The following is a 9,587-nucleotide window of genomic DNA, read 5'->3' on the forward strand; positions in this document are numbered from 1 at the left end:
TTCTCAGCTTAATTTGATTGGTGAACAAATACAGTGGTCTCAGTTGATCCTAAATGTTTCTTTCCCAATAAAATAGAAGGTTTAACAAAGAAAAAATTTAGTTCTCAGGAAGTTATTCAATAAACTAACAATGAACTATTTTGGCCCTTCAAAGCTATTCAGTGATGAATGTAGCCACCCTTCTTTTCAATAACCGCCATGAGCCTTCCATCCGTTGAATGTCAGTTTCTTGATCTGTTCATGATCCATTTTATCTGAATGGAGCATTGCCCTGCATAAAGATCATGGTCTTCTTGAACGTTGCTGACTTCTTCCTGTACCATTGCTTGAAGAAAGGATTTTCTACAAACTGGCAGTGGGTTTGGGAGTTCATTTTCAGTCCATCTTTAACCAGATGGAAAAGGTCCATCTGCTCCATCTATAGTCACTCTTATTTCATCGGTCCATGAAACCTATAAGGAACGGTCTTCAGGTATTTCTTGGCCCAGTCATGATGCTTCAGCTTGTAAGTCTTATGCAGTGGGGGTTGTATTTCAGCCTTCCTTACTGTAGCCATGTCTCTGAGCACTTGCCACCTTGTATTTCTGGACACTCGTGGAAGGTTGCAGTTCTGAAACATGGTGGCAGTGCTGGCTAATGGGTTCTCTCACGTTTTATTCTTCTTAAGTCTTTTGCAGTCAATTAGCGCCTTTTCTTCTCTGCGGTTTTTTGCCCCCTGTTGAGTATTCATAACAAAGCATTTTTGTTGGGAGGTCACGCCTCAGTAATTTTGGGATCGTCAGTGTGCTGCAGCCCTCTGATAGGCATTTTACAATTTCTGACCTCTTTTTTTTGGCCCATTTTCCTGAATTGGAGAAGCTAATAATTATGCAAACCTTATATAGGATGTTAATCACTTTAAGGTGTAGTGTTTATATGTGGTGTTCTCCCAACAGGTTATTTTGTAGACCTGGATTTTGTTTCATAACGAGCTTTGCTTTCATTGGTTGGCTTAAAGGAGGGCGGGGCCACGACTACTCTACTTTTTCCCCCTTTGTCTTCTTCGCACTCTTTTTGATTATACTGTTCTATCTGCTTTCCATGCACAAGTATGTCCCTGTACTATTTAGGGGAAAAAGTGCATGTGCAACGAAATGTACTACAAATATAATCTAGAATATAAACTTACACACATTTTTAACCAGACAACACCACAGGCTGTCAAAATGGCTGACGTGGCCAGTTTTATCCATGTTGGGCAGAAGGATAGACTGTTATCGTAACCTTAATGCAAAGTGTGAATGAGCGAGCAAAAAAACACTGATAAGACCGATTTGAAAACTTTCCAGGCTGATATTCTAACGAGCACGCTTGACCTTTGTTGATGTGAGTATCTCAGCCTGCTATGGTACTATTTGATGATATCTTTTCATGTGACAACACTGAAGAAATTACACTTTGCTACAATGTAAAGTAGTGAGTGTACAGCTTGTGGAACAGTGTAAATTTGCTGTCCCCTCAAAATAACTCAACACACAGCCATTAATGTCTAAACCGCTGGCAACAAAAGTGAGTACACCCCTAAGTGAAAATGTCATTTTATAGTTCAACAAACTCTCCTCCAGCCCCCCAACGCTGAGCCGCCCACAGAAGACAACGTGGTGTAACCTGTGATACATCTCCCAGCCTGAAGAGGGAGCACTGCTCAACGCATACATGCTCTCACTGGGGGGAGGGGAGGGACATCTGCTTTGTGACTAAGTCAAACTTTCTGTGAATATTTAACTGTTTGTCCTCATTCTCACTAATACGACTGTTTACAATATTATTCATATGAAGTTGGAAACTGTGCACAGGTTTAATGTGTTTCTAATTGAAAGTACAAACTCTGAGACAAACTATTCATGCATTAGTGCTGCTCCAGCTTTTTAGTGTCCATCACACTTTTGTGTGAAAGCATCGCTGTGTGCACCATTAATCCAGAGTCTGTGATTAGATTATCCACATCATGTTCAAATAAATATTTCTGTAGGAAACACTAGAGCGGGGAAGCCTTACTGTGGTCCTGTAAGATTACAGTGCAGTACAGTTTGGGAATTTTCCTGAATCACACACGATTTAAGTCCTCGGGTCATTAGGTAGGAGTGTTAGATGAGAAATCATCACACTGTGCATGATCACAGGAATTCAGGACCCGAGCCAGGCTCCCCTGATTTATAAATTAATTGTTGATGACCTTAAAGTAATTCCCAGTGAAGATTTATCATCTTTTTACAAGCATCCTTTTCACATTTAAGAAAAATAGAAATCACAGTGATTTGTACATTTGTGCTCTGCATTCCTTTCAGAGCCGTGGGACTGAATTGTTGTGTATATAGGCAGTTTTTTTGGGCTCTGAAATTGACTGGACTTTTGAGAAGATAGCTGCTCATGGTTTAATTCACTTTTAAAAAGGGACTGACAATATGAAGTGAGCGTACGTCTATCAAAAGGTGGTTGTGTTGAAGAAACCTTGTTGACCAATCTTTGCTAACTTGCTCTGTGTGTGTGTGTGTGTTTACTGGTACAACAGTGGTAGCAGATTTTCAGAGCCGAGCTTAGAGTAATGAAGACGCTCAAGTGTACTTGTTTGGAAGATGTAGAAACTCAAGTCTTACATGTTAGCACAAACATGTCTTTTTCCTTTATTAGGGAATTTGTGATTTGTGAAATGTGCTTTGCGTGTTATTCATGTTCAACTGGTTGTATCGGTGTATCTTTATATACACTTGTAGCAGTGTAGCTACAGTACAATAGATTTCGTTAGCAGTCATATCAATGGTCATATGAAGTGTTTGGGCTTAGATTTGTGTCTTTTTGAATCATTTACACTCTATGGCACCTTTTTACGGTTTTGCTGTATGGGCTGTGTTCCATTTGATCTGTGTTTGATCATTTCCTCCCTTCGCTCAAACATTGTGTTTGAGAAGGCCTTCTTAGTTGAACGGTTGTTTTCCTCAGCTTTGGATTTAGCTGTAGGGCCCAGAGGTTTTTGGAGTTTGAAGAGGAGGCAATAAAAGATTTGGAACACAGCCCTGTTTTCCTTTACGATGTTCCCCGGCTTTTTTCCGTCACCCGTCACCTCCTAGCCGAGTTCAATTCTGCTGCAGCTTTTTAGCCACAAGCTGCTGATGCGTGACTTCTGAGGCCTTATCCTGTTAAACGGCCGCACTATGGCATAAAGGAGAGTTCGGTATGCTGACTGTATGAGCTTCAGTTGAATGTGCATGTGGTCAAACTCTTGGTAGGACAGTCCAGTATATTACAGACTAACACAGACGAAGACATCCACAACACTTCTACTAAATATTGTTGAATGTCCGCTCGTATGCAACTCTCCAACAATGTCACGTCCTATCGAGAGTTTCAGTCGATGTTTATAATCTAACCCAATGGGATTTTTTTACTCTGCTGTAATTTTCTTGACCACTTTAACGCAGCATCTCTGGTGTTACTTTCGTCAAAAATGTAGAACACCAAAGATGAGGCAATGACAACGTGATCTCGTTCCTTCGTGTGTTTTTGCCTCAGATTCTGGCGACTGTTCAGACTCAGTTTGTAGCGAAATTTCAAATCCACAAATGCCTTGAACAACGTACATTTTCAACAATCCGTTTAAATCGACTGGTCCATTTCCGCTGCACGGTGGATTTGAAGGATGCACTGTGATCAGTGTGGCGACGTCTGGGAATCGAGTTACTGAAAAGGCCACGAGTTGGAGGTTACATTTAGTTTCTAAGGACATCTGGGCTCTTGGTGTCTTTTGGATAGGAACTGCTAAACTTTTTCTATAAGGGTGAAAACAGATGCATGCTTAGATTCTTTAGCTGTATACAGTTTATCTTGCTCACTGCATTGACGTATGAAGTTTGGACGGGTTCTGTAGAAAGAGATTAACATGAAGGGGGAAAAAAACAATAATAAAAAAAGACTGAAAGTGAATTTGTCCTGGATTGTTTTATTTATTATTTTTCCATTGGGATGTCAAAAGCTTCTTCAACTTGGCCACAAATCTAACAAAGTCAGGTACATTGTCAAGTATTGCCCCAAAATACCTCTATGGTAGATAGATGTGCTCACTGATCACTTGTACATGTGCTCATTCATACAATTATCCAATCTACAATCTCAGTTGTGAGAATAGAATCTATGAGCTGGGGCCCCTCAGGGTCAGACGCACAGTTTCCATAGTTCTGGCCAACGGTGATAAATCAGCCCTCCGGCTTGAGACAGTAGATCCACTCTAAGAGCTCAAATGGGGCACCTGACAGACCTTCCAGGACCACAGAAAGGTCCCAGGAAGGTATGCACGGCCTGCAGATCGGCCTCAGCCGCCTGACACAACGCATAAACCTCGAAGTTGCCCCACAGTGGCTCCATCAACAGGGGCATGACTGGCCAAAATGGTGGCCACATAAACCCTGATTGTAGAAGGAGCCCACCCCGCTGAGAAACGTTATTGTAAGAACTCCAGGAATGTAGCTATTACGCATTTCACTGGGTCTAGCTGAAGTTACTCACACCACAAGACAAAAAACTGCCACTTGAGTGTATGGAAAATATCTATGAAGTGCAAACAATATGTGTAACTGACATTTGGATATGTTAATGAAGTGAATTCAATATGTAACCAACATTTAGAATTATTATTTGAGCACTATAGTATAATCAATATTAGTTAAAAAAAAAACATAATCTATATGTATAATCAACAGTTAGAAGCATAATCTAAATCCATAGAACAATGTTTGATCAGGTTCTATTCTGAGTGGATTTGAGTTGAATGAACTCTGTGTTTCAGTGCACAACAATTGTTCTTCTGTATTAGCTGTCTCCTGTCTCCACAGCAATAAAAATTGGCAGTAGATATTCGCATGCGTGAGTAAATAACTCTGAGGCAGATACAAATTAGGGAGTTAGGAGAGGGCCTCGGGAAAGGAGGTAGATATCAGCGGGGAAAACCGATAGAGACAGACAGATGCTCATTGAGGCCTAAGAAGGGAGTCAAGGTCAAGACACACAAGCCTGTGTGAAACATTTTTTTGTAAAAGAAACCTTGTCCTCATGAAACCTTTTCAAGAAAAACAACTAACTGTGCATGTTCCACAAATTTAAGATAACGCATAGGCATGAATATTTAATTGTGGCAAAAGAAGATTAGTCTATTTCAACGAGGAAAAGCAAAACCCCACCTACAGAGACTATGCTGTGGAGATAGGTATATAAAGACATGTTTGTGTATGCATAATTCGGACACTCTGCAGACTGTCACACTTTATTGATTTTCAATAAAGTTTATTTACTTTTTGACATCTACTAAACTCTGTCTCTGAAGTTTTTGACCTAGGCTAAAAGGCTGATTTTATTCACAACACTCGCAGGCCACAATGGGTTCTAAAATTTGACAGAGGGGCCGGGCCAGGAACAGATGGATGGAGTGTTTGTGTGAACTAATATAAATGACATGTAAAAGCCATTACATGAAAGGATTTGGTGTTTAACAGGTAGCAAAGCATGAATATGCAAGGCTCATTGTACCAATTGTTTTCCAAATGCATTAATTTGATAATACAGTAGAGAAACTCGCGTCCAGTTTCAGTAGGAACTGTAGGAACCAGTTTCAGTAGGAACCAGTTTCAGTAGTGTTGTTGATCTCCCTTTTTTTGCAGTGCATCAAACTCTGCAGTTAGTTTTGTTGTGGCAATTCTCAGGATAGCTCCGAGGTGTTGGTCAGTTAACCTGGATCTGTGAGGGGCTTTGTTGATGTTCATGATGCTGAATGTCTGCTCACATACGTAGGTCGAGCCAAACCATGTCACCATCTTCTGTGCCGTCCTCCGGAGGTATGGAAACGTCTCTTCACTAAGTGAAGCATAAAAGTCATTCAGTTTAAGAGAGTTGAACTTATCCTTTAAGACGGAGTCAGACGGAAGATCGATCAGTTCCAATTGCAGCTCCTGTGGTGCTGTTTCAGGGTCTTGTGACAGGGGACAGGACACCAGCTGAACCGACGGCAGAATTCTCTGTGCAGGTCGCCCAGTGATTTGCTGTATTTCTTCACGTTTCGGGACGCCTCTTTCTGCATGGCTAGCGTGGGGAAATGAGAGAGAGATTTGTTTGACTGGAGAATAAAGTCAGCTTGGATTTGAAGGCTCTAACATTTGTGTACATGTCGTGCACAAACTGATCTTTCCCCTGTAGCTTGATGTTCAGCTCATTCGTGTGTGAAAATATGTCCACAGCAAACGCAAAGTCACAAAGCCAGTTGTTGTTGCTTAGCTCAGGAAATTCGTCGGATTTCCCCGTTAACTCCAAAAATGCGATAATTTCCTCTTTGAGCTCCCACACTCGTTGAAACACTTTGCCCAAACTTAACCAGCGGACCCGAGAGTGGTAGAGGAGTCCTGGTGATCCGCATCAGTTTCCTCCAGGAACGTAAGAAACTGACGATGCTGAAGTCCCCTTGCTCGTATAAAGTTAACAAGTTTTACGACCGGATTCACGACATGATTAAGCTGCAATATAGACTTACACAGAGATTCCTGATGAATGATGCAGTGAAGGAAAATAACATCCTGCTCAGGGTTTTCCTCCTTCACTTTGTCCTGGATTCTTTTCAACAGCCCAATGTTTTTTCCAGTTAAATTTGCCGATCCATCCGTGGTGACATTGGCAAGTTTACTCCAAGGTATCTTCATTCTCTCGATGACAGCAGACACCTGGTTATACAAGTCCTCTCCCCGCCTTGTTCCTTTCAGGGACTCCATGGTCAACAACTCCTCCGTTATCTCAAAACTGTCGTTAATCCCTCGGATAAAATTAGGAGCTGAGCAGTGTCTTATGTCGTTACTTTCATCCAGTGCTAGTGAATATAACTTAAAGGACTCCGCCTTTTTGTTTAATTCGCTGGCGATATCCTCGTCAATTAGTTCCACACGGTGAGTCACAGCCCTGTGTCCTGTGTGATGAACTGATTTTTTAAAAATTTCCTTTGCCTATTTGACTATTATATTTGTTTGAGGCAGCTGCATTGTGGTCGTGAAACCAGTTAACGTTACGCTCCATGTAATGTTAGAGATAGACTGCAACGTGTTAGCATCGTTATCAAATACCTGTGTTATAAACTACCTCCTAATGGACCACCATGCATCGCCATTCAGCTCGTGTCCTGTCAGCTAAATGTAGCCTAATGTCACTCATAATTATTCACATGTTCATGCTTTTAATAAATCTTTTTATCCTGACACCATATCAGTGAATTTAAACTAATGCTTGCATTCAGAGTATAAGGGGTGTGTGCATGTTTAGGAGTGCACCTTAGCACTTGTTATTAGCACTGTTTTATTAGTCCTTGTCAGACAGTGTTTGATAACTAAAATATCAGTCCGTAGTCAAGAAGCAAGCGAGGGTCAGGCGATCATGCAAACAGAACAAACAGGCAAGACAGAAATCGTGGTCGGGGACGTAAGCAAAGGTCAAAGTCACTTATCGAATAAACACAGTAGGTAATGCTTGGAGAACGACAGAGAAACTAGTCTGCTGAGCGTTTACTTCTCAAAGTGTCTCTGTATCCAAAGTCTCTTAATAAGCCGTGGTGAGTGGACAAGGTGATTGGCTCCAGGTGTGTGTGATCAGAACTCCGGGGAGGTGAGCGCATGCGTGTGTGGGAAGTGTAGTCCTCAGCGGCCATGTTAGAAGTGGGTGTTGCTTCTCGGGAAACCGAGTCCTGGCTGGGCTTAGATATGACAGTAAGTTGGGTTGTCATACCTGTCTACAGGGTAAACTTCCAAACAAAGGCTTCTCCTCATCTACCAATAATCTCTCTGTACAAAATACAAGCACAGAAAAACAACAAATGCATATCATAATGTTCTTTACCAAAAAGAACAACATTTTTACTAACTACCCCTTAACACTGGTCAGTGAATATTGTAAATCTTATACATGAATTCTTAGTCTGTAAGAAATGGGTGCAGACTGACCTATAGACTGGATGGTGCAAGAACAGCTACCCCAGCACATGATCGGCACACGGAGGTCCTGCTCATTAGGGTGCACCTTAAGGCCAACTATATAAGTTGCGGTCCCAAATGTCATCAGCATCTCCCTTATGGAGCTTGAATAAGGGTTGCTATCAAAACACATCACAGGTCAGTGTTAAAGACACGCTCAGATACGCAGTTGTAAAAGGAAACCGTGGGTATGCTTACACTGGTGTGTGGTCCAGCCTGAAACTCTCAGGAGGAGGAGAGTCCTCCACAGTCTCTGTCTCACCAGCATCTAAAAGACAAACACCACAATATGACTGCATGTGCACGCATACACACAGAAATAAGGAGCACACGCACTATATATGATGAGACTCACTTGTTGGCTTGGCTCTCTTATGAGTAGAGTGCAAGGCTCTGATCTGCTGGCATGTTGTATTCAGCCAATGAGCCAGACCTGGCTGCTCACTATTGCTGTAACTACAAACATGCATGCATTTTACTATTTAACCAGAGAAAATGTCAAACTCAATGGGACAACTGGCAAATTTACTGTAATAAACTGAGTCAGTGTGACTAAATATCATGCAACAGCAGTGGATTAGCCATCTTACATAAGCAGAAATTCTATACTCTGATCTGAACATGGTAAGACATGCAATTCAGCTAAAGATATCATCAATTCCCTTGCTATAAAATATATAAATAAATAAGAGGAATAATGGAATGGGGTATGCACTGTTACAGTGTCATTCTGTACCCTTCCATGGCATTTCCTAGGCAACTTTGCATTGGTCACAGAGGCACAACAACTAATTCGCCAATGCAATGGTTAAAATATTAAGCGGTCCCGATTCAGAGCAACTCCACTTAGAATAATCACAACCACAAGTTTGTATGCGAAAAGAACAGTTAAGTGTGAACATTCAGAATTGAGTGAATCTAAGAAGACTGTTTCTCCCAACACGTACATGATACCAAAGCCACTGCACACCAGATACAGTGGAGCTTGAAATGTGAAAGTTTTCTATATTTCTGCATAAATGAGACCTAAAACATCAGATTTTCACACAAGTCCTAAAAGTAGACAAGAACCCAATTAAACAAACCAGACTGAAATATTATACTTGGTCAATTATTTATTGAGGAAAATGATGCAATATTACAAATCTGTGAGTGGCACAAATATTGTACTTCTAACCATAGAGTAAGAACCTCGAAGATTAGCAGTTAATTTGCCTGAATCTCAAGAGAAAGTGGGTCATGCAGCAAGAAAACAACCTTAAACACACTTTTCTTCTTTAACCATTTTTGGTAGAATGAATTAAGTGAATGTTTTGGAATGTTCAAGTCAAAGTCCTGACCTTAATCTACTAGAAATGTTGTGGAAGGACCTGAAGGAAGCGGTTCATGTGAGGAAACCCACCAACATCCCAGAGTTGAAGCTAAAACTCCTCCAAGCCGATGTGTAGGACTGATCAACAGTTACCGGAACTGTTTAGTTGCAGTTATTGCTGCACAAGGGGGTCACACCATATCCTGAAAGCAAGGGTTCACATACTTTTGCCACTCACAGATACG

Source organism: Ictalurus punctatus, unplaced genomic scaffold (assembly GCF_001660625.3).
Source record: "Ictalurus punctatus breed USDA103 unplaced genomic scaffold, Coco_2.0 Super-Scaffold_100056, whole genome shotgun sequence".
NCBI classification, from domain to species: domain Eukaryota; kingdom Metazoa; phylum Chordata; class Actinopteri; order Siluriformes; family Ictaluridae; genus Ictalurus; species Ictalurus punctatus.